We start from the raw sequence: 26,313 nt of genomic DNA on the forward strand, positions 1-26,313 counted from the left end.
GAATTTCAATTTGCCAACACATCTAATTAGCAGTGAATCGGCTATGGATAGCATTTGTTCTCTTTTAGGGTCCTGAGTCTCACACTTAAGAATCAACACAGGCTGCTAAAAAAGACCTCAGGTTAAACCCTTATGGTTTTTTACACATTGTAGAGTGTACGACAAAAATGAGATACAGTTAATCAAAACAAATCTAACAAATCAATGAGTTTAAACCCAGTTCACATTTTGGGATCAAATTATTTTCTTCTCTTGCTTTTTTTTTCTTCTAATGGAGTTTAAACATGCTTAGATACAATCTGATGGAAATACAGCAAAGAAATAGAATTTTATGAGAAAAATCCCCTTAAAATGGGAGAAATGTTTAGAAACAATGGATAAAAGTAGTAGAGGCAATCAAATAAACAAACACTTTAGTCCATGGCCAAACATACCAGTTAAATTCTAGCCAGATCAGGACCACCTTAGACCTGGGCCACAGCAGCCCCTGCTCTGGGCCCTGTGTTTCAGGAAGCCCCACATGGCACAAATACAGAAATTCATTGAATATAAAACACATAGGCCATCTGTCACCTGGGATCTGGCACACGTGACTCGTAACCTTAAACATCTGCTCTTGTGACTAATATCATTTAAGCTCCAAAGAAATGGATGCTTCTCTTACATTTCTTGCCCTATGAGCTTGAAGTGAAAGGTGATTGCATGCCAGTGCCATGGAGGTTTGTGGCATGGACAGCTGCTGACAGCAGACACACACAATGCTTTGGAAGGTAGGGAGCATGTGAGTGGACACATCTCAAGTGTGAGGCCCGGTGAGTCTCCACAAAGCGAACATACCTATGTAATTAGCTCCTTCCAGTCACTAGTATTGCCAAGAGGAACTGCTATCCTAACTTTTAACACCATTGTAGATGGACATTTGTGTTATTTCCTGTTTGGGAATATTACTGAATAATGCTGCTATGCACACTCATGTTCATATCTATTAGTAAATCTATGTACTTATTTCTGTTGGGTATTTACCAAAGAGTGGAATTTTGGGGTAATAAGGAATTCATAGGTTTAGTTTCAGCTTTCCAAAGTGGTTGTATTAATTTATACTGCCCAGAAAACTGTATGAGTTGCTGTTATTTTTAATCCTTGCTAACTCCTGCTATTTTCTGTTAATTCATCTTAGCCGTTCTTGTAGATGTATAGTAGTATTACACTGTGGTTTTAATTTAATGTTGTGTGCAAAAAATCCTAAAGAATCCACAAAAAACCTACGAGAACTAATAAATGAGTTCAGTAAGGTTACAGGATATAAGATTAATAAACAAAAATCAATTTGTTTCTATATACTAGAAATGAACAATCCAAATTGAAATAAAGGAAAAAACCCCTCCCATTTACAACAGCATCAATAAATATAAAATACTTAGGCAGAAATCTGACAAAAGACGTGAAGGGCATAAACATTTTTAAATCAACTTTTCAATTTTCAAAAAAAACCCTAACGGAATTTTCATGGAGATTGACTTAAATCTATAGATTAATTTGGGGAGAACTGACATGATAATATTGAGTTTTCTAGCCTATGAAAATGGTGCAACTCTTCACTTATTTCAGTATTCTTTAATTTCTCTCAATTATATTTTCTATTTCTCAATGAAGAGTTTCTATTAATGAGATTTGTACTTAGATATTCAATTTTTAGAATAGATTTATTGAGGTATAATTGACATAAAATAAATAGCACATATTTAAAGTGAACAAGCTCATAAGTTTGATATATGTATAAATCTATTAAACCATCACCAAATCAAGATAATGAACATGTCCATCACCAGTAAAAGTTTCCTTGGGTGTCCCTTTGTAATATTTCCATCCTGAGCTCCATGCTTCCCACCTGTCAATAGGCAAAACTGATTTGCCTTCTATCACAATAGATTAATTTGTATTTTTTAGAAATTTGTATAAATAAGATCATACAGATTATATTATTTTTGTCTAGCTTCTTTCCCTCAGCGTAATTATTTTGAGATTTATCCACATTAATGCACATGTGTATCAATAGTTCATTCCTTTGTTTACTAAGTAGTGGATATACCATAATTTGTTTATCCATTCACCTGTTGATGGATGTTTAGATTGTTCCCAGTTTTTGGCTACTACAAATAAGGGTTGCTATGAACATTCACATGGAAGTCTTTGTTTGTACAAAGGCTTTCTTTTGACTTGGGTAAATACTCAGGAGTGGTATGGCTGGATCATACCATAGGTATGTGTTTAACATTTAAAGAAACCGCCAATCTCCTTTCCAAAGTGGTTATATTGTTTTTCATTCTCACTTCCAGAGTATAAGAGTCACCGTTCTTCCACATTGCAGCCAACATTTGATATGCTACATCACTATAATTGGTGTATAGGTGTGTCATGAAATCTCATTTTGATTTTTATTTGCATTTTTCTATTGACCAATGATGTTATTGACTTATTTGTCATTGAATATCTTCTTTGGAAAATGTCTGGTCAAATTTTTTGCCCATTTTTTAAATCAGGTTGTTTCCTTTTTCATTATTGAGTTTTGAGAGTTCCATATATATTTTGATACAAATTTTTTTAATCAGATATATGATCCGTGAATATTTTTCCTATCCTCTGGCTTGTCTTTTCATTCTCTTAACAGTGTCTTTCGAAGAGCAGAAGTTTTAATTTTGATAAAGTTCACTTTGTCATTTTTTTCTTATATGCAGAGTACTTTTAGAGTCATGTCTAACAACCCTACCATAAGAAAACAAAAATTTTCTCCTATATTTTCCTTTATAAGTTTTATAGTTTTAGACTTTATAGTTAGGACTATGATCCAAGTGTTTTGAGTTAATTTTGATATATGGTGTGAGATATGAATGAAAGTTTATTTATTTATTTTTTTGCAGATGAATATCTAGTTGTTCCAGCAACTTTTATTGAAAAGTTTATCATTCTCCAATGAGCTAGGTTTGCACCTTGGTCAAAAATTAGTTGGCCATATATGAGCAGGTCTATTTCTGGACACCCTATGGTGTTCTGTTCGTCTATCTTGATGCTGATATCTCACTCTTAGTTATGTAGCTTTATGTCTTCAAATCAGGTAACATCAGTATTCCAACTCTGTTCTTTTTTAAAGTTGTTTTGGCTGTTCTAGGTCCTTTGCATTTCTGTTATATTTTAGAATTAGCATGTCAGTTTCTACAAAAGAAATCTGCTGAGATTTTGCCTGGGATGCATTTGAATCTCTATGTCGATTTGAATCTTTAGATCACTCTTCACTATATTGAGTCTGTCAACACAGCACTATGTTATATATTTCTCTCTCTATATATATATATTTTAAATTGAATCTGTTGTTTAATTGCCACATTTCAAGAACATTGTATTATTTTCTTTTTATTGAGGTATAATTTACCTATAACATTATCTTAGTTTCAGGTGTACAACATAAGCATTTGATATTTGTATACATTGCAAAATGATCTCCACAACAGGTCTAGCTAACATCCATCACTATACATAGTTACAAAGTTTTTTTTCTTGTGATGAGAACTTCTAAGATTTACTCTTAGCGACTTTCAAATATGCAACACATTATTATTTACTATAGTCACCATGCTTTACATCATTAAATCTTCATGACGTATTTATTTTATAACTGGAGGGGTACCTTTTGACCTCTTTCACCCACTCCTCCTACCCCTTACCCCTGCCTCTGACAACCACCAATCTGTTCTTTGTATCAATGAGCTTATTCTGCTTTTTATTTTTTCCACCTATAAGTGAGATCATAGTATATTTGTCTTCCTCTCTCTGTCTCTGTTTCTTTATTGCACTTAGCATAATGTCCTCATGGTCCATCCACGTTGTTGTAAATGGCAAGATTTCAATAATATTTCATTGTGTGTATATATATATGTGTATATATATATATATATATACACATATATATATATATACACATATATATATATATATACACCACATTTTCTTTATCCATTTATCCGTAGATGGACACTTAGGTTGCTTCCATATGCAGGTTATTGTAAATAATGCTGCAATGAACATGGAGGTGCATATATCTTTTTGAGATAGTGTTTTTGTTTTCTTCAGATAAATACCCGGAAGTGGAATTGCTGGATCGTATAGTAGTTCTCTTTTTAATTTTTTTAGCAAGCTCCATACTGTTTTTCATTGTGACTGTACCAGTTTACATTCCCACCAACAATGTGCAAGGATTCCCTTTTGTCCACATCCTTGCCAAAATTTTTTATTTGTCTTTTAATAATGGTCATTCTAGCAGGTGTGAGGTGATATCTCATTGTGGTTTTGATTTGTGTTTCCCAGATGATTAGTGATGTTGAGCATATTTTCATGTACCTATTGGCTATATATATATCTTCTTTGGAAAAATGTCTATCAGCTCTTCTGCTCATTTTTATTGGATTTTTTTTTTTGCTTTTTAGTTGTACGAGTTCTTTATACATTTCATATATTAACCCCTTATCAGGTATATGATTTGCAAATATTTTCTTCCATTCAGTAGGTTACCTTTTCATTTTGTCGATAATATCCTTTGCTTTTTAGTTTGATATAGTTCCACTTGTCTATTTTTACTTTTGTTGACTTCACTTTTGAAATCAGATCCAAAAAATCATTGCCAAGGCTGATGTCAAGAAGCTTATTGCCTATGTTTTCTTCTAGTATTCTTATGGTTTCAGGATTTCTGTCTTATTTAATTTCTCTGTGTTGTTAAAAGTCTTCTATATCCTTACTGATTTTCTGTCTAGTTTTCAATCAATTATTGATTAGAGGGTATTGAAATCTCTGACTATAATTGTGGACTTACCTACTTCTTGCAATTCTATCAGTTTTTGCTTCCTGTATGTTGAACTCTCTTATTAGGTGTATAAACCTTCAAGAATTATTATATCATTCTGATGAATTCACTCTTTTATCATTATGAGATGACTTTCTCTGTTCATATTCTTTGCTCTGCAATCTACTTTGTCTGATATTAATATAGCCACTCCAGCTTTATTTTGATTATTGTTATTAGGATATATCTTGTTTCATCCTTTTACTTTTAATTTATTTGTATCTTTATGTTGAAAGTGTATTTCTTTTAGGCAGCATATAGTTGGATCTTACTTTTTTTGTTTGAAGAAGATTGGACCTGAGCTAACATCTGTTGCCAATCTTCCTCTTTTTTTCCTTTTTACTCCCCAAAGCCCCAGTGCATAATTGTATATCCTAGTTCTTCTATGTGGGATGCCACCTCAGCATGGCTTGATGAGCAGTGAGTAGGTCTGTGCCCAGGATCCAAACTGGCGAACCCCGAGCTGCTGAAGTGGAACATGTGAACTTAACTGCTACGCCACTGGGCTGGCTCCTGGATCTTACTTTTTTATCCATTCTGACAATATATGACTTTTAAAAAGTGTGTCTAGGGGCCGGCCCCATAGCGTAGTGGTTAAGTGTGCTGTCCACTGCTAGCAGCCTGGGTTCGGATCCTGGGCACACACCGAGGCACCGCTTGTCAAGCCATGCTGTGGCAGCGTCCCTTATAAAGTGGAGGAAGATGGGCACGGATGTTAGCCCAGGGCCAGTCTTCCTCAGCAAAAAGAGGAGGATTGGCATGGATGTTAGCTCAGGGCTGATATTCCTCACACACACACACACACACACACACACACACACACACAAAGTGTGTCTAAACCATTTATATTTAATGTGATTGTTGAGATAGCTAAGTCTAAATTTATCAGCTTCCTGTTATGTTATTGTACCATCTGTTCTTTGTTTCTCTTTTTTTTTGTTTCCTCCTTTTAGATTGAGTACATTTTTATGATTCTATTTTATTTCCTTTCTTGGATTATTAGCATAACCAATTGTTTTGCTATTTAGTGATTGTTTTTCAGTTTATTGTTACCTTTTACCTTATTACAATCTACCTCAAATGATATTATAACTCTTCACATATAGTAAGAACTTTGCATGTTACACTTCTTCCTTCCTGGACTTTGTGCTATTGCTATTTATTTTACTTCTGAATATGTTCTAAAACTCACACTACATTATTATGTATGTCTTTTTCTCTGGCTGCTTTTAAGAGTTTTGCTTTATCACTACATTGTAGCAATTTGATGGTGATGTGCTTTCCTGTAGTTTTCTTTGTATTTTGCATGCTTGGGATTCATTGAGTTTCTTAGATATGTGGGTTTATAGTTTTCATCAGATTGGAAAAAATTTCAGCCATTATTTCTTCAAACGTTTTTTGCCCCTTTCTCTAGCACGTCTGCCCTCTCCTCTATTTTGAGGACTTGCATGTATATTTGACTCCTTGAAGTTGTCCCATAGATCAGTGATGCTCTCCTCTCCTTCTCCTTTTTCTGTTCCTCCCTTCCTCCTCCTATTTCTTCTTCTTCTTCTCTTTTTCCCTCTCCTCCACCCTCTCCCTCTCTTTTTTTTGTCTCCCTCTCCTTGTTCTTTTTTTATCCTCTGTCACCTTTGCATTTAACTTTGGATAGTTACTATTTCTCTGAGTCAGGTTCACTAATGCTTATTTCCACAATGTCTGATCTGCTGTTAGTCTCATCCAGTAAATAGCTCATTTAAGATATTTCTCATTTCTAGAAGTTTGATTTTTTTATACTGTCCATGTCTTTAAACTTTTTGAGCATACGTGACATAATTATAGTAACCATTTTAGTATTATTATTTGCAAATTCTAGTATCTATTTCAATTTTGATTCAGTTTTAATGGATAGATTTTTCTGTTATTTTGGGGTATATTTTTCTTTTTCATTAAACATCTTGTAATTTTTGATTGGATGCCAGGCATTGTGAATTAACCTTGTCATGCTGAATATGGTTGGATTTCTATAAATATTATTGAGTTTTGTTCTGGGATGCAGTTAAGTTACTTGAAAACAGTTTGATCTTTCCAGGTCTTGCTCTTAAGATTGGCTGGTTGAGACCAGAACTGTATTTAATCTAGGGCCAATTATTCCTCATAACTAACACTCTTTACTTTAAACAGTGTCATGTGAATTATGAGATTTTCTAGTCTGGCTGGTGGGAATAGGCACTATTCTTACCCTGTGTCAGTTACATGCACTGGTCACTCTACTCCTTTTTGGTAGTTGCTTTAATAGCCTCAGATAGTTTCCTCAAACTCATGTGCTAATCAGTACTCTGCTATATACTCAATGATCCCCTCTAAAGATCTCCAGGTTTCTTTCTCTGGGTAGCTCTCTTCTTTCCAGTACTTTGTGTGGCAAACTCTAGTTGCCTGGTCTCCCTGAACTCCCAACTCTATCTTCTTAACTCATGGAGTTTGCTGGGCACTGCCTGGGTTCTTCTTTTGCTGTTACCCTGTACTTTCTTAAGGCAGTAAGTTGAGGCAATCATAGGGCTTATCTTGTTTGTTTCCTGTCCCACAGAAGTCACTGTCCTTCACTGTCTCATGCCCATTGTCTTGAAAACAGTTTCATATATTTGTTCATTCTTTCAAGTCGGAGGGATTTTTTTTTTATGTTGCTTTATCTTGTCCAGATGTTTGGTATTTGATGTTTTGATATTTTTGATATTATGCTTAATCTTTTATGTAATTCTGTATTTCTTTGGCTCATGTAATTATGGAGACTGGGAAATCTCATGATCTGCTGTCTGCAAGCTGGAGACCCAGGAAAGCTGGTGGTATAATTCCAGCCCCAATCCAAAGACCTGAGAATCAGAGGATCTGATGATGTAAATTCCAGTCCAAAGGCAAGAGACGAGCTATGCCCTAGCTCAAGGAGGCTGGCAGGAGAGGAACAAATCCTCTTTTTCTTCTATATTTGTTCTCTTTAGGCCCTAACAGATTGGATAATGTCCACCCACATTAGGAACGGCAATCTTCTTTTTACTGAGACCACCAATTTAAACGCTAATCTCATCTGAAAACACCCTCATAGATACACCAAGAAATAATGTTTAATTAGGCACCCTATGCTCTAGTCAAGCTGACACATAAATTAAACCATCACATCATCCTACTAAGAAACTGAAGTGAATTATCCTGATATTTATAACAGTTACACGTGGAATCTAAATGACATTTTACATTATAAAAAATTCATTTTGAAATTAAGTTTGTATATATGCAACTCTCTTAAAGCATAACTAGATCTCTAAATTTACATTGGTGTTTACATTATAATAGAACTTTACTTAGTACTTTTAGAGACAGTGAAAATCATGATCTTAGTAATATTGACTTATGTGAAGAAATTGAAATATTTTGTAATTTTTTACGCATAAGGACAATTTATTATATTCCCATTATGATGTTTGAATGTGATGTGTAAAATTTAGTATTTATTTCTGAATATAACTATTACTTTAATAATTTCATTGACAATTACAGTTACTACTGCCTATGCAGAGTTGCTTCAGATTGAAATTAATAAAAACTTGTCTAATAACTAGAATGATGTAAACGCATCATGAATGGACTGCCGGAGAACCAAGGACCACCTGATGTGGAACCGGAGCTCCAGGATCAAGTTAGAGGGGTCTTGGACATTCTTCTTGCCCTTTTTGACCCAGAGAGACCTGACTGTGTAGACATTGTATCGCTTGCTTTGCTAGAACACATATTACAGCAAAGAAGACTTAAGACCTAGCTGACCACAGAAGAAGATTTCTCAGAAAAAGATTACACACTGCTGTGTGGGGCCCTCCATTACTTCTTCTTTCCCCCTCCTTCCCTTAAAGCTTCTCTACTCAATAAAACCCCAAGCATGCCAAGTCTCAGGGAGGCAGACTCCTGGAGATGACCTTGAGTGATGCAATTGCTCCTCGGTCCTCCAGCTCTGCCTCACCCTGCTGACGCCGCTGATTGGGTTGCACCACCCTACCTGAGTCTGGACTCTCATTTCCTGCTCTTCTCTGAATCTCCACTGGTTAGCTCCCCCTGACTTGATAGGTAGATCCCCTCATGGCCTGTGAGGTGCCGATGGAGTCCCTGCCTCTGCCCCAGGTTCCCGAGTTTGCCCCGGGGTGCTCAAAGGAGGGAACCTATCCGAATGACTAAAATATTTGTCTAATTTGGTATTAATGCACATGAAACCATAACTTCATGCATATTTTTGAATTTTTTGGAATTTAAAGTTATAATTTTTCAAGGCATGACAATAGAACGTATTTTACTTGGAAGTGTTAGTTCAATTTATAATTTGTATATACTTCATAATGTGATATGTGGACCTCATTTGTACCCTTGTTCCAGGTCATGCAAATGGGGTCAGGCCTCACCAACACATTTGTGTTAGAGATATTTTGAAATTTTTTCTTCTTTTTTTGTCTGCATAGACTTGCAGGATTATTTTTTGCAATTAAAACAAAGTAAAATCAAACCTTTTTTGCCTTTACTGACTGTTATTTCACTTTTCTCCTCTTGTATCAGTTGATGTTCAATCATAGAAGCAGAATCACTGTAAACATCATGAAATAAGAAATTTATTATACATAAACTTCACACCATTGTTGGAGGAATTGGGAAGTAAAGGTCTGTAAAGATTTAGAGAAAAGTCCCTAATTAATTCTGGTGTTGATGAATGATCTGGGTGCTGGAGTGGAATTGGCATAGAAGTCTACGAAAGTTGTTGACTCTTTACAGCTATGGCCTCTCTGAGTTCTCAGGGAAGCAACTTTTGTTGGCCTGGGGTTGCTGATATTCAGTAGGGTCAATTGTCAGAAAGGAGAGATATACATGGAGCATTAAAGTGAGGACGGATTGAAATTTGAAAGCAAACGATAACCAATGTCATCCTTTAGAGCACAAAGGTTACTTCTTCACTGCTGCCTCCCACATCGCAACCTAATTTTTCTTATTGCTAACTTTAACTCAAATTATTCAGGGAAGGAAATTCTATACTATTTAGTTTCAGCTTAGCTAAGATGACACAAGACAAAACTACCATATAGACGTATGACCCCGTGGGGTAGGTTAAAAAGTTAGAGAGGGGAATATTGAGGTGAAACAAAGAGTATGTGATTTTCCTAAGAACACAATGCAAAGAGTGTTTTTTAGGGCTTTTGCCTTCTGACTCTTAGATCAGTGCGCTCGGCATCTAGCTTGCTGACGTGCTTATTTCTTACTGTACTGTTTTTCCTTTGCATTTAGGACCACATTTGGGTAGAGAAGAATGCTTGTCCAGTGGAAATGTCTGAGCTCTCGTAGAAATTACACAGCAAGGGATGATGAGGAATTGGAGCCGCCAACTTAAATTGAGGATTCCCCAAGGATGTGATGGTGGCCACCACTGGCATCGTTAACCACATCAAGCCTTTCCTGACCTCTGTAAGATGAGAACACAGAGGAGAAATGACTTTCCCATCAGCCAAGATTGTTCCTTGTTTTTTAATTTATAACCTAATGCTGTGTTCCCTCCTCATCAAGTATGTCTACGTTTGCTGAAAATGTCAGGGAAATGTTGTGGAGGGTTTAATATTTTATGTAGTAGAAACATTAACTTTTTATGTCTTGGGTCCTGTATCTGCCTAGCAAATTCCTACTGTAGTGTTTGCATGGCTCCTGTCACCTGCTGAAGTATAGTTGGGATATTTCCTGTTGTGTTCTGTGACAATGTAATAGGAAGCTAAATAGGACTAAATAGGAATCTATTTCTACAAACACCATTTTGTTGAGTCATGTTCCTGCACAAGTCCAAGAACTCCCTTATCAGAACCCATGGGATATCTAGACTAGAGTGGCTCTAACTGGCAAGCAAATCACAATGACAGGAGATGGCATTTGCGTGTTGAAGCACACTCTGGGGTCCCAGGCACACCAAAAATGCAAATGGCAGGGCAGGCAGGACTCTTGGAAATATTTCAGTACCAAATAGTATTTATATTTTATAGACAAAGCACTTGGACAGCAAGAAAATATAGACATTGTCCCAATAACATATGCAAAACTTAGAGTTTTCTTAAGTCCTAAAGGGAATAGAATTTCTAATAGTTTTATCATTGTCTTTTACTGTATCTTTTTTGAGATTTGTAAGCTGCATTTATCTTTTAATGTATTATGTTTATAGCATGTTTCATTTACAAAGTGCTTTCCTGTAAAAGCTTTATTTACTTCTCACAATAATCCTATAAGTCAGTATTAATAGTCTCATTTTACAAAAGGAGAAATAGAGGCTCCAAGGATAAATGAGTTGTCAAGGTCATACCAAATGTGAGTGGAAAAGGCAGGACCTTCATCAGTGCTCTGCTATGACACAAACCTATTCTTATACCCAGTGCAACACAGATGAACAACGTGCTATTCAGTCGCAGTATTTTTTTCCAAAAAGTCTCAAAGCCTTTCGTGTTGTATGTTTAACTTACTCTCAAGTCTCTCCCATCTTAAAAGATCTTCACTTTTTGGTAGCTCAAGACTTCTCTCTCTCTTTTCCTTCTCATCCAATCACTGAAAGCATAATCTATACTCTATATATTTCCCTGTTCCTATTCACCTTCATTCATCTCTAAGTTCTCAGCATCCTGGTTTCTGCAGCCACCACAACTCAAGATCAACAAGTACCTCCTAATTATTAAATGAAATGTATATTTTTGGTAATTTTCTGAGATTGCTATTTCTATTGAATTGGCTCTTTTATTACAAAATGCCATGCTTTATCATTAGTGATACTTCTTGCCTTGCCTTTAAAATCTAATGTGTTTCATATTAATAAAATAGCTCACTTTTTTTATTCTTTTACTTTCAACCTTTCTGTGTTCCTAATATTTAGATGTCATGTCTTATAAACAACATATATCTGGGATGTTTTTAATCCAGTCTAGAATCCTTTGCCTTTTAATTGGAGTCTTTCATCCATTTATGTTTAATGTACTTTGGCTTATATCTACCATTTGGTTGTTTGCTTTTTGTTTTTTATTTTATATCTGTTATTTGTTCTTTTATTCCTCTGCTATTTTTTCTTTGGGATTAATCACAAATTTTTAATATACTATTTGTTCTCCAGTAATTTTTAAATTCATTTTAGGCATATTTATGCATTTTGATTTTTTAAATATTTACCTACTTATTTACTCTTTCCATTGCCCTTTATTTCTTTCTGAAATTTTGTGCTCCCATATAGGATAGTTCCCTCTGCCTAAAATTTCCCTTTAGTAGTTCTTGAAAGGCAGTTTTTGTTTGTCTGAAAACCTCTTGTTTCCCTTTATTTATAAAAGATATTTCTTATGAGCATAGAATTCTATGTTAGCAGATTTTTTTTCACACTTCAAAGATGTCATTTCACTGCCTTCTGGTTTAACCATTTCTGTTGAGAAGCCAGCTTCTTTTTGTATTCATGCTCCTTTAAAAGTAATGTGTCTTTAAAAGTGATGTCCCTCTGCCATTTTTAAGATTATCTTTCTTTGTCTTTTTTCCCAGCATTTTTATTACGCTATATCTATATGTGTTTCCTTTATGCCTTTTTTTCCTTTGGGAGTTGTAGAGCTTTTGGAAAGTGTAGATTGAAGTCTTTTGCAGTTTTGGAAAATTCCCACTAATTATCTCTTCAAATATTCTTTCTGTCCTATTCTTTTATCTCTACTTCTGGATCTCCAGCTACATGTATGCTTGCCCTTTTGACTATGTCCCACTTGTATCATTTATTTTGCTCTGTTTTATCTAGTTTTTTCTTTCTTCTATTGATATTTTTTCTATTGATCTGTCTCTGAGTTCACTAATCCTTTCTTCTCTTATGTCCAACATGCTCTTAGTTCCCAATAATAAGTTCTAATTTCAGATATTTTATTTTTTAGTTCTGGAATATATATTTGATTTATTATAGACTTAAATTCTTTATTGAAATTCTCCATCTTTTTACTCATTTTGTTTAGCTTTTGCTCAGTTTTCTCTAACATATTAAGCATTGTCATTTTAAAATACCTGTATACTAAGTCCAATATTTGGATCATTTGCAGATCTGCTTCTACCATAAAATCTTTTACATTTTTAGTCACATTTTCTCACTGTTTCATGTTTCTATTAATTTTTTGTCATATTCCCAGTATAGTTTGAAAGATGATATATTCTATCAGTAAAAGCAGTGAAGTACTCCACCTCTTTTTTTTCAGTCAGGCAGAAAGAGAGAGGGGGTGATAATGTCAATCAAATTAGGTATTGAGTTGAGTCAGAAGTAGGTTGCAGTTTTAGACTCAATCTATCTCTGGTTTGACCTTGTTCATTGTGCATGGTCCTTCTAGGGTCGCTGAGAACATGTCAGATCTCTGTCTCCTGTGCTCTGAAAGACTGCAGAAGATTTGATTCTGCCCTCTAAAGGCAGAACTCCAATTCATGAAGTCCTTATTGTCTTCACCACTCTCCAGTATTTTTAAAAGTATGATTTTGTAATTTTCCATATTTTATCTAAATGTTATAGCAGGAGCATTGGACTTCCATGACCTAATAATCTTAACCAGAAGTAGAAGTACCTTTCCTCCTCTCCTGAGATTTCACTTTAACATCAAATCATCCATTAGGGCTGGGCTTCTCTGATTTCTTGTATTGAGTAAGGTTACCATCTTTTTTGTTTTCTTTGCTATGCATTTAAAAAATTTTTACACTCACCATAGTGAATTATAATTTTAATTATATATGTTTCTATTTCCAAAAACACTCTTAGAGGCCAGGATCTTCTTATGAAGAATGCATTCCTAAGTGGCTTAGCATTTATATCTCGCATGGGGAAAATAAATACTCCTCACAGGCTCAATCTGAAACTAATATGCTAATCACTTTTTTGTGTAACTTTGGTTATTTTTCTTTTTCTTTTTAAAAACATTCTCCCTGTTTAAGAGGTTTGTTATTCATTGTACTCATTCATTCAATCATTACACAAATAATATTGAAGATCTTTTAAGAGGCAGAAACAGGGTTAAGAGTGGGCAAATTAATTGATCAGGTTTTTGTGCTGTTTTAATCTGAATACCAGACATGTAACATGTTGAGTCTGATGTAAAGTAGTACTGAATTCATGGCGTTATGAATAGCAGAGACCATGGCTTTACAGATTCAAGTATTCAATCAAATCCAAGTTCAAATTGCCAACAGAACTCAGTGTTGCCATGAATCCAAACCACAGCTACCACACAGAGCTAGAATTTGATACAGGCACCTGGAAATTCTTCTGAATCCTGACAAAAGATTTTTAAATTCACTTAGTTAGCTGCTAGGTTTGGGAACAAGGATGTGACTACCAAGAGCAAAACTGTTTGAGGGAGGCAGGAGTTCCATGTCCTGGATGACTGTGGCCTCAATGAGGCCAAATAGGAAAAAAGAGAAGGTTAAACACACATGTACATGTGCACACACATAGCTCTTCCTGGAGGTGACACTTTCATCTTATTATTCTCCCTTTTATCCCTCCTCCCTTCCCTTAGCACTCTCAGAATGTGGTCTACTACATTGAGACATCTTGTTTCATTTATGCAATTACATTGCTTTCCAGATACTAAAATTCTGGTTCAGTGCCAGCTTACTTTGCCACATCACTGCAAATTCCTTGCTCAAAGGCAGAAACTCCATCACCATTACCTCTCTTTATAAGCAAGAGAGTCTTGGTCTATGAGCATAATTTGAGAAGCACCCCAGAGTCCTATAGCCTGAGTGAGAGTTCCCTCTCCCTTGTCTCTAGAAAGACCCATTCCTTAGGGTTAAGTGGTGGTCTTTAGGAGGACCAGGGTAAGATCCTGATGCTAGCTCATATTTCCCTCGAGTTTCTTGTGTTTCAGGCTCTGCACTAAATGCTTTGTATATGTTAACTCATTAAATCCTTAAAATGATGCTGAGAAGTAGACCCTACTATTACTTACATTTTATAAAAAAGAAACAAAGAGGTACTAAGACTTGTCCAAAGCCACAGAGTTTGTCAGTGGCAGGCAGGATTTTGAAGCCAGGAATTCTGATGTTACAGGCTTAACTTTTACCCATCGTTTCATGCCAGGTTTTGAGTAAGTTGAGGTCACTTGGCACAGGAAGGAGAAGCCAAGCTAGCCAATGCTTACCCCTTAAGAGTGGCCTCAGGTGAGAGACAAATCAGTGGTTAAGACACAGGGAGTGGTGGAGTGGTTCTGTTCAGAAAGACCAGAACATTGACAAATACCGTAGGGTGAGTCTGGGGTGCAATGGAGGATAGAGATGGCAAATTAATCTTGCAAGCTATTCCCTGGCAGCCGTGAAAAAGAGAAAGCAATCTGAACATCAGGCTGGAAGAAATGGTAGTTAAATTTACTGTGCATAATAATCACCTGCGGTACTTGCTAAAATGCAGATTCCTGGGCAGTACTCCAAGAGATTCTGACTCACCCGGAGGGTCTGGAGGAAACCCAGGACTTTCCATTTCTAACAAGTGCAGCAAAGGATGCAATTAGCTTTCTGATCATACTTTAGGAAGAAAGCCATATTAATCTAAGATAATCATGCATTTTTATATTTTCAAAGTTTTTCACAACTTTAACCTATTACACACCTTTAAGTGGTAAGTAGAAAATCTACCAGAGTGGTTACGTTTTATATCTACTTTGTCATAAGTAATCAGTTTTTTTCCTTAGATACATGCATTCTAAAGCCTATTCTTTAAGAAATAGTGAAAAAAATTTGCCCAGCCTAATCACATATAATAACCCCAATATTTTTTTCTGCATATTTATTTCAGTGTAATAACACAAAACAACAAAAATAGCATAACTTTTGATATGGATGAGTTTCAAAATGTACTTTAATCTACATATTTTTTAAAGAGTTTCTCTTTTCTTGAAAAATAATATATATAATGTTTAAGAGAAAAGAGTCAGGCCTGTCTGAGGCCTTGTTGGCTTTTTTTGATGTAATGCTCACAGGCATGCATTCTGGACTGTGTGTCTAGGAGGTCTAGAGATGAAGAAAAAATAAGATATTTCTTTGTTTCCAGGCACACATTGCTGTTTGGGGAGGAAGTGAATATTGGGCATGGTGCTCAGAGATGCTCACCCGTGCCTTGCAACAAGCAGATAAAACACAGTGGTAACCGGAAGAGAATGGGGACCCTGGTCAGGGATGATGGAAAGAATGCTGCAGCCTCTCAGGAGGTGTGTGTAGCAGGCAAGCCCTACCTGAGTGTACAGAGGCCTCGTTGGAGGAAAAGGCAACCCGATGGAGCTTGGATGCCTGATGAGAGAATGCGTTAACTAAAGATTAAAAATTTATGGTACTCTTTGAATAGTCATTTTGGGGCTAATCTTTGGAAAGGATTAATGTCAGATAATACATTTCTGCCCTGTGAACTGAGTGAGTAACTGTTGGAGAGAGGGAATTAGAATGCTTTCTCTTAAAATAATCTGAATTCATTTCATCATTAGGCCTATATGTTACACATTTTTATAGATATTCTTCTATACGCATCAAGTAAAATGTAACAAAAATTAAAAACTGATTAGCACTAAATGTCCACTATAATCTAATAAACTGGGGGTTTTTTTGTTTGTTTTTTTAATTAGTTTTAGAGGTAAAACTCTTCAGTTGTTATGAGAAGTCACAATGGATGAGCAGTTTTACTGAATAAGGCTTGGCTTTTCAATCTGAAAACACACTCTTGGCAATTTATGAGAATAATTTTCCCTTAAAAGAAAGTTATGCTGCTTGCATTTGAAAATCCCACACTCTAAGGTGGTGAATATGGGAGCTGAATCCCTTGAGATGAGAGATCAGAGGCAGAACATGGAGTGTAAGGATGGGGAGGGTAAAATTGGTATGAAACACTTATAGTCTGTTTGCATTCAAGTGGTAGCCCTGGCAGAGAGACAATCCTGGCTTACAAATGGGATGTGTTCCACCATTTTTCTTGGGAAGTCAGTTGCCTGAGAGAACACATTTTCTCATAGAAAGAATGCTGTAAATGGTAGGTGGTGTCCTGGACAAACCACAGAAGCTATTTAACCAATGTGTGACCAAACAAGACCAATGTTGAAAGTGGCAGGCTTCTTTATGTTTTTAGGGGGCAGAGATTCTGTGGAAAGAGGTGGCATGCTTCGAAGTGTAGTTCTGCCTCTTCTCGGCTGTGTGAGCTTGGAAAAGTGACAGGTCTCTAAGCCTCAGTTTTCTCCTAGGGAAAATGGAGAATAATAATATTCTACTTCATTAGGTTCTTGTGAAGAGTAAATCAAATGCTAAATACATATAAACAAGGTTAGCCAGTGATGACAAATGGAAACAGCCCGATAATGATACTTATTATTACTATTAGAATGAATTCCTCTTGACTTGTGACTCATAGCTCCTGACCCCTCCGGTGGTATCAGCATTTAAAATAGAGACACTTGCTCATTTTAACTTCTTCTGGGGAAATTTCTGGCACTAAAACCTGGTTAGAATATATAAAAGTTCAGGCTGTTTTTGTGAAAATGGTTTGAGCACAGAATCACCATGAAAACAACCAGCAGCACTGCACAGTCAATGGCTGACAGCTGTGCTTTCTTTTTTACCTTATACAATGAAGTTTTTTGTTAGTTGGTTTCTGCTTCTATTATAATATCAACAAGCCAAGGCTACAAAGTCAACATGAATGACTTATTTTTTATTATATCTGCTACCCAAGAATCCAAATGTGACCTACTATGCGCTGAATAACCTATTTTAAATTCTGTTTACCTGGTGAATTTATGAACATGAGAACGTGTGTCTAATAATAAAATAAAGGCTGTTAAGCCTTTTAGATTTGTGAGTTCTTTTCAGAACATGTTGATAATTCCATAACATTTTCACAGTTATAAGCGATTAATTTATTCATTTTTTGCATCCAACAGCTTTGAGGGGTAAACTCAATATTCTGGGGAAAGATAAGTTATATTTGTTCCAAAACTAATGTTCATTCATTTACTCATTCATTCATTCATGTATTCATTCATCCATTTTCTCAGTACCTATCATGAAAAACATACTGGGGATATGAATCTGAATAACACCTAGTGCCTACCCACAGGATTTGTAGTTTCGTACTCATAGAAGATGCTGTCAGTGTCCTGCCACATTCTCCACTTGCTGAAGGCAAGTAGATAGCAAATGGCCGATTCAAATGAATGACTATGGATTTTAACTTCTATCTTTAATGCCTATGATACTGTGACTGAGTGTGTACCCCACTCCCACTCCCACTCCTCTCCCACTCCCACCCCCAGACTGTAGGAACCCAGACATCAGCCAATAATAGATGGGGATTCAGTGGATAAACCTTCCCATTTCCCTCACTCCTTGACTGGGACAACTTTGAGGAGCATTGTACACCATCTCACAGAATACCCCATGGGTTTGAGCAGTAGTACCCCCAGAGGTAGCAGACCTGATAACACAATTTATTGACTTTATTCTATTACTCTTCTCATTTCTGCACTTTTCTATAAGCATTTCCTGGGATCACTTCCTAAAAAAAGTGCTTAAATTCTGATCCTTATCTAAGGGTTTGTTTCTGTGGGAATTCTAACTAAGGCAGTATGTATTAAACACAATGTTAGTAACTTAATATTACTTTATGTAATCTTTGAAACAGCACAATAAAATAAATATTTCTTCATTTTGAAGATTCAAAAAACTCCAAGAAACTAAGTCTCAGTGTGGTCAAGAAAATAACTCAAGGACAGTCTAATGGATTGTGACAGATCTTGGATTTTATTCTAGGTGTTTCTGGCTCTAAAGTTTACTGTCTTCTTGGTGTCATTATAAACATGATGAGTAGCAGTGATAACAATAGAAAATCTAGAGAATAATAACTGTAAGTTAAAATCCATAGCCGTTAATTTGAATTGGCTGTTTTCCATCTGCTTTCAAAGAGAATTTAGTCTTGCTTATGCTTTTATCTTTAAAAAAGTTCTCTTATTTGATACTAATTCAAAGTTTAATTGGGTTTCCTTCCCAAGTCACTTGTTTGTAAGGATCCACCCTCCCATAAACAGGCAGACAGTCCCACTCTTGGCATGATAGGACTTTTCTAATAAAAATGACCACCTTTTGTCCTCCCATCGTGCTTGAAATTTTTTAGTAACTTCACTTTTTAAGGGATTTTGTGGACATTGTTGCTTTTGAATTGAGTCATATATAGCTTATAGAGTGTATCTCCTTGCCAAAACGGACCTCTTTGCTTCTCACTTTATTTCTTTCTCCACTGTCTACTGCAGTGATTCTCAAATTCTGTTCCATGGAGAAAAAGAAAATTTATGATGGCAAGAGTTTTCCTTCAATAATCTATTTTGAATTACATATGTAAAGAGGTTTAAATAGTTGTTTTTAAATGATATGCCACAGCTAGGAATTCCAGGAAGTCACAAGTGTGATCACGTTATGCATTGCCATTAATGAATAGGCATCATTTATCAACTTTCCTTTAAGCTGTACAATGCCTATTGGCTTAAACTTGCATAAATTATTCATGCATTATGTATTATCCCATGAATTTATCATATATTTGTGATATTATTTTAGCTTTTATTGATAATTTCTTGCTGCAATTAAATAGTCTCTAATGAGGGGGTTTTGTTCTGTATCTATGTCATGAATCATTATTGATGTTTCACCAATACTTTAAAAAATATCTCTTGATTGAATAAATATGGGAAATGAATCTGTAAGGCTAATGTCCAAGTTCTCAGCATAGCATCTAGGCGTGTCTCATTTCCCATCTAGCTCTCAGCCCCATCATCTTTCTGATAGGACTTTCTTGAATATGCTGTTTCCTGAATACAGTTCTCTGTGCACTTGCTGATGATATTTCCTGCCTGGAATGCTCTCCCTCTCTTCTCCACTTAATGAAGTCCGTTACAACCCAATCCAGATAATAATTGCTTCTGAAAGCCTCCTTCCCTGCACAGGGGATATTGTTCTTTCCTTACTCTCATTATATTTTTACATACCTCCATTATAGACCCATCACATTGTTAATGTATCATTTATTAAAATTTCTGTCTCTTCTACTAGGCTAGATGTTCTCAAGTTCAGGCCATCTTTATATCTGTGCTGGTATTTATCATAGGATCTGAGAACTGAAGATATCCAATATATTTAGGGAATGACTAACTACAAATAGTGTGACCTTTATTTTTCCTCCCTCCTCTTATCTTTCTTCTTTCTATCACTATGAGACACCCATGTATTTTTATATATCATCTATTCACTGACTACCTACTCCATACAAGCCACTGTGTAATGGCTATGGAGGAAACAAAAGAGAAAAAAAAAGATATGGTTTTTGAGCTCAATGAATTTATAGCCTAGCATTAACTATTACTGGCCATTGTAACTTGGGCCCTGGCAGGAATATGTATATATGTATTATATAATACATGAAATATATATATATATATAGACACACCAAAGATTCAGTTGTTTTACTTAGCTATGGCCTAGTTACATTGATTTGTAAGAGGTTGTGTCACATAATTACTTTAGGTTCTTGTCATTCTGGGTCTGATGGTAACTGGATATGACAGTGTTGTGATTATTTCTTATTTAACCAAGAGAATAGAGACATGGTTTGTTTATTATGAAAAATTTTAAATGAGAATAGTTGTATTTGATCAATCAGATATTTCAAGAATTTTATTTCTTAAAAACTTATATAAAAATTAAATCTTGATAACTTATTTATCCAAATATCTTGAACATTTGCACTTGATGACTTTTCAGCCTGGATTATTTTATTTATCTCAGCAACAGAATGTCTCCAAAATGGGTTCTGCATAAGGCCTGAAAGGGTTTTGTAAATAAAAAGTGGGGAGCACTTTGATCAAACAGGTTTACACATGGCAGATAGGCCCCAGCACACCTCTCCTTGGAAATTCACAGGCATATCAGCATATTAAAGAGCTCTGAGCTATTCCTCAATGAGGCAACTTAGGTGTATTTCACTCATTTTATTCCCTTTGACTTATTCCCTTTAGAAGTCAATCCCTTTGACTTCTAAAACTTTCACCTAAAAACATTGCTTGTAATTAACATTTTCAAGTGCCTGGTGACATTGATTGGAGCACTGGTTAACACTAGTTGGTACCTTCTGATAAAATGTGGTGTAATAGTCCACTCCGCTAACCATAGTAAATACTCCGATTAGGTGGAGAAAGAAGTGTCTGCTTCAGGCTGAACACCTTTTGACCCGGTGGAAAGAACCAAGGCAGAGGGAAAGAACAGAGCATTGTTTCAAGGTTCAATATCGAATCAACTGGAATCAGAAAATATGTAGGACAGAGCTTACGGCAAAGTCAGAATCAGTGACCATCAATCAGAGCTGAGAGGAACTGGAAATTTTATACACCAAGCTGCAAAGCAAAAGCCTTTTCTCCAAATGACAGGCCCTTCTTCCAAGGACAAAGCCAGCTTGGAGCTTGGGCTGTCAAGGTCTGCCCAGGAATTAGAGCTCCAGGAGGGATATCCGCCTCACTTTCTGGACAAGGGAGTCCACACTTCCCAAACTCCAAACCTCTCTTACCTTCTGTCAAACGACGGGGATCTTTCTCTCTTCCCTTCTGATAAGTTGGGTTCCTCTTTTCCCCCTTCGTTATTTAAACTGTCAGAGAGAATTAGGCTACAGGTAACATTTCAACAGCATTGCTGTCATTTAATTGATGATGTACTCCAGTTGAAAATTTCTCAAATTCAAGGCTTTTATTTATTTATTTTTTTGCTGAGGAAGAGTCACCCTGAACTAACATCCATGCCAATCTTCCGCTGTTTTTTAGTATGTGGACCACCAGCACAGCACAGTCGCTAACAGAGCTGTGTAGATCCATGCCCAGGAAATAAACCCGGGCCGCAGACGCAGAGGGTGCTGAACTTAACTACGAGGCCACTGGGTCTGGCCCAAGGCTTTTATTTTTTAATAAAAAGAATTATTAACACATTATTAGTTAATAGAGTCAATATATTATAAAATATTTTCTCTTTCAATTGTGTAAAGCTACAAAATATTGGCCATGGAAGAGAAATTGTGCCTCTTTTTCCAATTGGGACTTTGTTTTTTATATCTCTGTGATTGCACATAGGATTGAAGTCAATAACTTATGGAATAAAAGACTGATCATGTGCATAGGCAATGTAAATGAAGAATATTAATTTATCTATGGTATTTTGATAGACTCACTTAAGTTTTCCTTGCTTGGATTTACTTGATTTTAAGAAGGGTTTATTTATGTATCTGTTTCCTCTTGGCATGTGTGTATGAGGCTGTAAAGAGAGCCAAAGTAAAGATACTATTTACCACCTACCTCGCAGATGATGTAAGGATTTATTAAATAATGGTGACTCTTCTGTGGTTCCTTCCCATACTTAAGGCAATCCATACTGCTTCCTGTGGAGAAACCGCTGTGTGAATAACAAAAATGCTTTTTGATGGTGATGATGAAACCAGAAGATAGACTGCTTCTTTAGAGGATAGATTCTCTAATGTTCTTTTATTGACAGAGTGTTGGAAGAATAGAAAATTATTATCGTCTTCTGTCTCAGCTAGCCTGGAGTTCTTCCCCAAATCAATTCCTTATTCAAACACAAAATGTACTTCTTATGACCCCTCCTGTCTCCTCAACTCCTTGCTCAGGGCAAGGCCAATGAGCTTTTGAAGTGCTCTGGTTTAGCTGGTTTTTAATCTCCCTTTTAAAAACATCATTTGTGTCTGGAAATCTGATTCAGTTTAAACTGCTGAATTATAGTATGCTGAAACCTAAGATTTATAAATCCATAGTAAGTATGTAACGTGGTAACCGAAGTAATAAAATAGCATTATGAAGAGTAGTTGATGTGCATTCTTGGAACCTATTTTTCAAGTACTAATACTGACTCAAAGTTATTTCAAAATCAAACATGCTTAAAAATAGAAAAGAGCTAAAGGTCACATTATGAAATGTCTATAAATAGTAGTCTTTTTGTAAGTGTCACTGACCAGAAGTTTATAAGAAAAAACCCAGATTCCAAAGAATCAGCTAAAACTATGAACATAAAATATTATTTTCATATTATGTTTCAATTCCCCTTTACATTATTTTGCACTTAAGCTGAAATTTGTTTTATTTTTATTTTCACATATTTTAATTTTCGCAAAAATTTCCTAAAAGATATTTGGAATCAATATTTCCCAGATGTAGTTCCAGATAGTGGAGAAAGACCTTGAAATAAGTGAATGAGGTGCTCCTTTTAAGATATCTATAAACTATTCATTCCTTAATGCAACTTCAGAAATGCAATATCTCTGATGACAAACATGAGTATTCAAAAATTTTTTGCCCCTTCATAATTTCTATTTTATTTGGAATTGTCTTAATCATAAAGTCCAAAGCTATAATAACTATTGCAAGTTATCACAAATTGGTGTTTTATGGTTGGAAGTGGCCCATCTCATGCTCCCAGGGTATGGAGTTTTTAAACTACAGAAGGACACTCCACTTGCTGACAACCATTCTTATTGTTCACAGTGAACATCGGGTCTACCCTTTGGGCTTGTCACCAGACAGAGACTCAAGTAGAATAATGCTCCAAGACTATTTGTTCTTAATGAAAGCAATTTGTTATGAGCTGAGGGGAAAGTGTCCTTTGTCCTTCTGCCAAAACAGCCTTGCTCTGCGTTTGTTGAGTTCGTTCAGATTAATGGGGATACTACAAGATGCTTTAAGACAAAAAGCATTAGTGGAAAGATGCAAAAGCATTTTTCTACAACAATGCCAGATACCAGTAAACATGTGTATCATGTTTTCAGACATCTATTATGAAAACTGCTTAAAATTCATTATTCTTAATTGTGTTTTCCTACATAGTGTCCATATGGCCCCATTATTCATTTGATAAAATGTTTTTTGAGGAATGTTGTTTTTTTAGGATTATGGTAAGAATTGTATGGGTGGAAATAGTATTCATAAGACTACACAGTTTATAATTTATGGTCAGTCCACTTTAATAAGATTATGACCACAATGTATCATTCTATATACTTCATAAGTCCTTCATGTTAAGATCAGTAAGAAGAAAAACTATAAATGTCCTTGAAGAGTGGCAGGTCAAAAAAATGAAGAATGAAATAGGAAGAAAGGTAATGAACCATCTTGGAGAGACAAACCATGGCCAGGCCATATGAGATGTTGTTATAGTGAAGATTTTCAAGTGTCCTAATTACCACATAAACTGGGAAACATATGCATTTGAAAAGAACTATCACCTGGATGCCCTTTTCAGTTAGGATTCTGTATTTTTCAATGACTTCAGCCTGACAACTCAATTCAGAAAGATTGAGTTTTGTCTTTCTCACTCTTCCTTCTTATGGTCTGCACCTATTAAATGTCTATTTCAATCACTTTGTCTTCATTTCCTGTAAATTCTGTAACATTAACCATACATCCCTTCCTAAGGATTCTACGAGGAGGGAGAGAATAACACATTTATCAAATTTGGAATTTGAAAATATGAAAAACACTGTTGAATTTTTATCCAGCCTGGTTCTGGATGACAGTGACTCTATAAGAAATAACAAATATTTCTCCTTTGAGGAGACTTGCTGGATGACGCACGCACCCTAGAGGAATCAAGCTCAGTAGTGAAACTTATCTTGCTGCTTTTATCATCCCATTCAGGAAATTTTAATTTTTCTCCTTGAGAGTTTTTAAGGAATCAATGGTTCAGTTATTTGTGGGAAGTTCTGACCAGTTCTCATCTTAGGATATTTATATAATATTATTCAGAGAATTTTATATGTGAGATTTTATTTTTACAGTTCCTTTTTGCATCAGTCTATAATCTTTTTTTTGTTTGTTTTTTTGCTGAGGAAGATTAGCCCTGAGCTAACATCTGTGCCAGTCTTCCTCTATTTTGTATGTGGGTCGCCTCCACAGTAAGGCTGACGAGTGACGTAAGTCCTTGCCCGGGATCTGAACCCGCGAACCTGCCGCCAAAGTGGAGAGGGCCAAACTTAACCACTACACCATGGGGCCAGCCCCCAGACTATAATCTTCTATATACAAACTTATGGCTGGGAACTGAGTTAAGGTATAAGAAAAGTCAACAGATGTTATTTAAATGGAACATCTCGTCTATACATTAAGAACCTACTGTGTTCTCTCTGTACTTTAAAATATTTTCAGGGCCAGCCCTGGTGGCCTAGTGGTTGAGTTCAGTGCACTCACTTTGGTGGCCCGGGTTCAGTTCCTGGGGGTCTACCTACACCATTTGTCTATCAGTGGCTATGCTGTGGTGGCAGCTCATGTACAAAAAGAGGAAGATTGGCAGCAGATTTTAGGTCTTCCTCAGCAAAAAAAAAAAATATATATATATATTTTTAGTAATTATTAGTTTGTCACTGTAAGTGGATGTAATACTGGTTAAGAGTGTTGGTTGGCTTGAACAGAGATAAATGGCTTCTGTGCTGCTGTCAAAGGATTTTAGGCTTGCTGCCACAATAAGTATTTTAATCCTGTTCTAGAAGAAGCCACACAGAAGGTAAGGAGGGAATTCATCCTTTTCAGTCATGTGGCTCTTTAATTATAGGCTTCTTTGTTGAGGCTGTTCAGTGGAGTATCAATTAGGATCCACTGTGATGTTGCACTGGCTGCTGAATACATATCCACTAAGAAAAGCATTGAGATGACCATCTCAAAATTGTCGTAAACAGAAATGACATGTGATCACCCCCAAAGTGTTATCAATCAGAAATTGACTCTCACTCCAGTGGCTGAGGTTTGGTGTGATATAAATGATTAAATCACAGGAAAACAAGTTGCTTATCACTTTCTTCATTTACAATAGAGATGGCAAAATTTTGTCATAAGAGTTTTGTTAGGAATAACTGAAAGTTGAAATGTAATTTTGTAGGGCTTAGCAAAGTCTTTGTAGTAACAACAATAATAACAACGTATGCCAACTAACAAGATAATTGTACAGATAATTGGAAGATGTGCTTCCTTGGCTGCAATGTTTATACTAAGAGGTGCAATAATGTTGCTAAGATTCCACCAACATTGATAAAATACAAATTAATTAACGGATTCATGCTGCATCTAAATATTAGCACACAGTTGTATTAGAATTAAATTATAAGGTAGACTTGTCCCCATAGTAAATAACAGGCTAGCATTTTTTATTTAAATTTGAGATGATATATTATTGGGGAGATTGTTCTTGCACTAAGAACATATAGTTTTAAAACCCTAAATAGAGGAGATAAATAAGCACAAAAGTCTAACTAAAGAAACTGCAACTAAAGGAGCTTGAGAGACATTACAAACAAAAACATTTTGGTCCTGTATACCTGATACTGATAG

The sequence above is a fragment of the Ceratotherium simum genome, chromosome 19 (genome assembly GCF_057802395.1).
Source record: "Ceratotherium simum simum isolate JZ-2026a chromosome 19, ASM5780239v1, whole genome shotgun sequence".
Taxonomy (NCBI): Eukaryota; Metazoa; Chordata; class Mammalia; order Perissodactyla; family Rhinocerotidae; genus Ceratotherium; species Ceratotherium simum.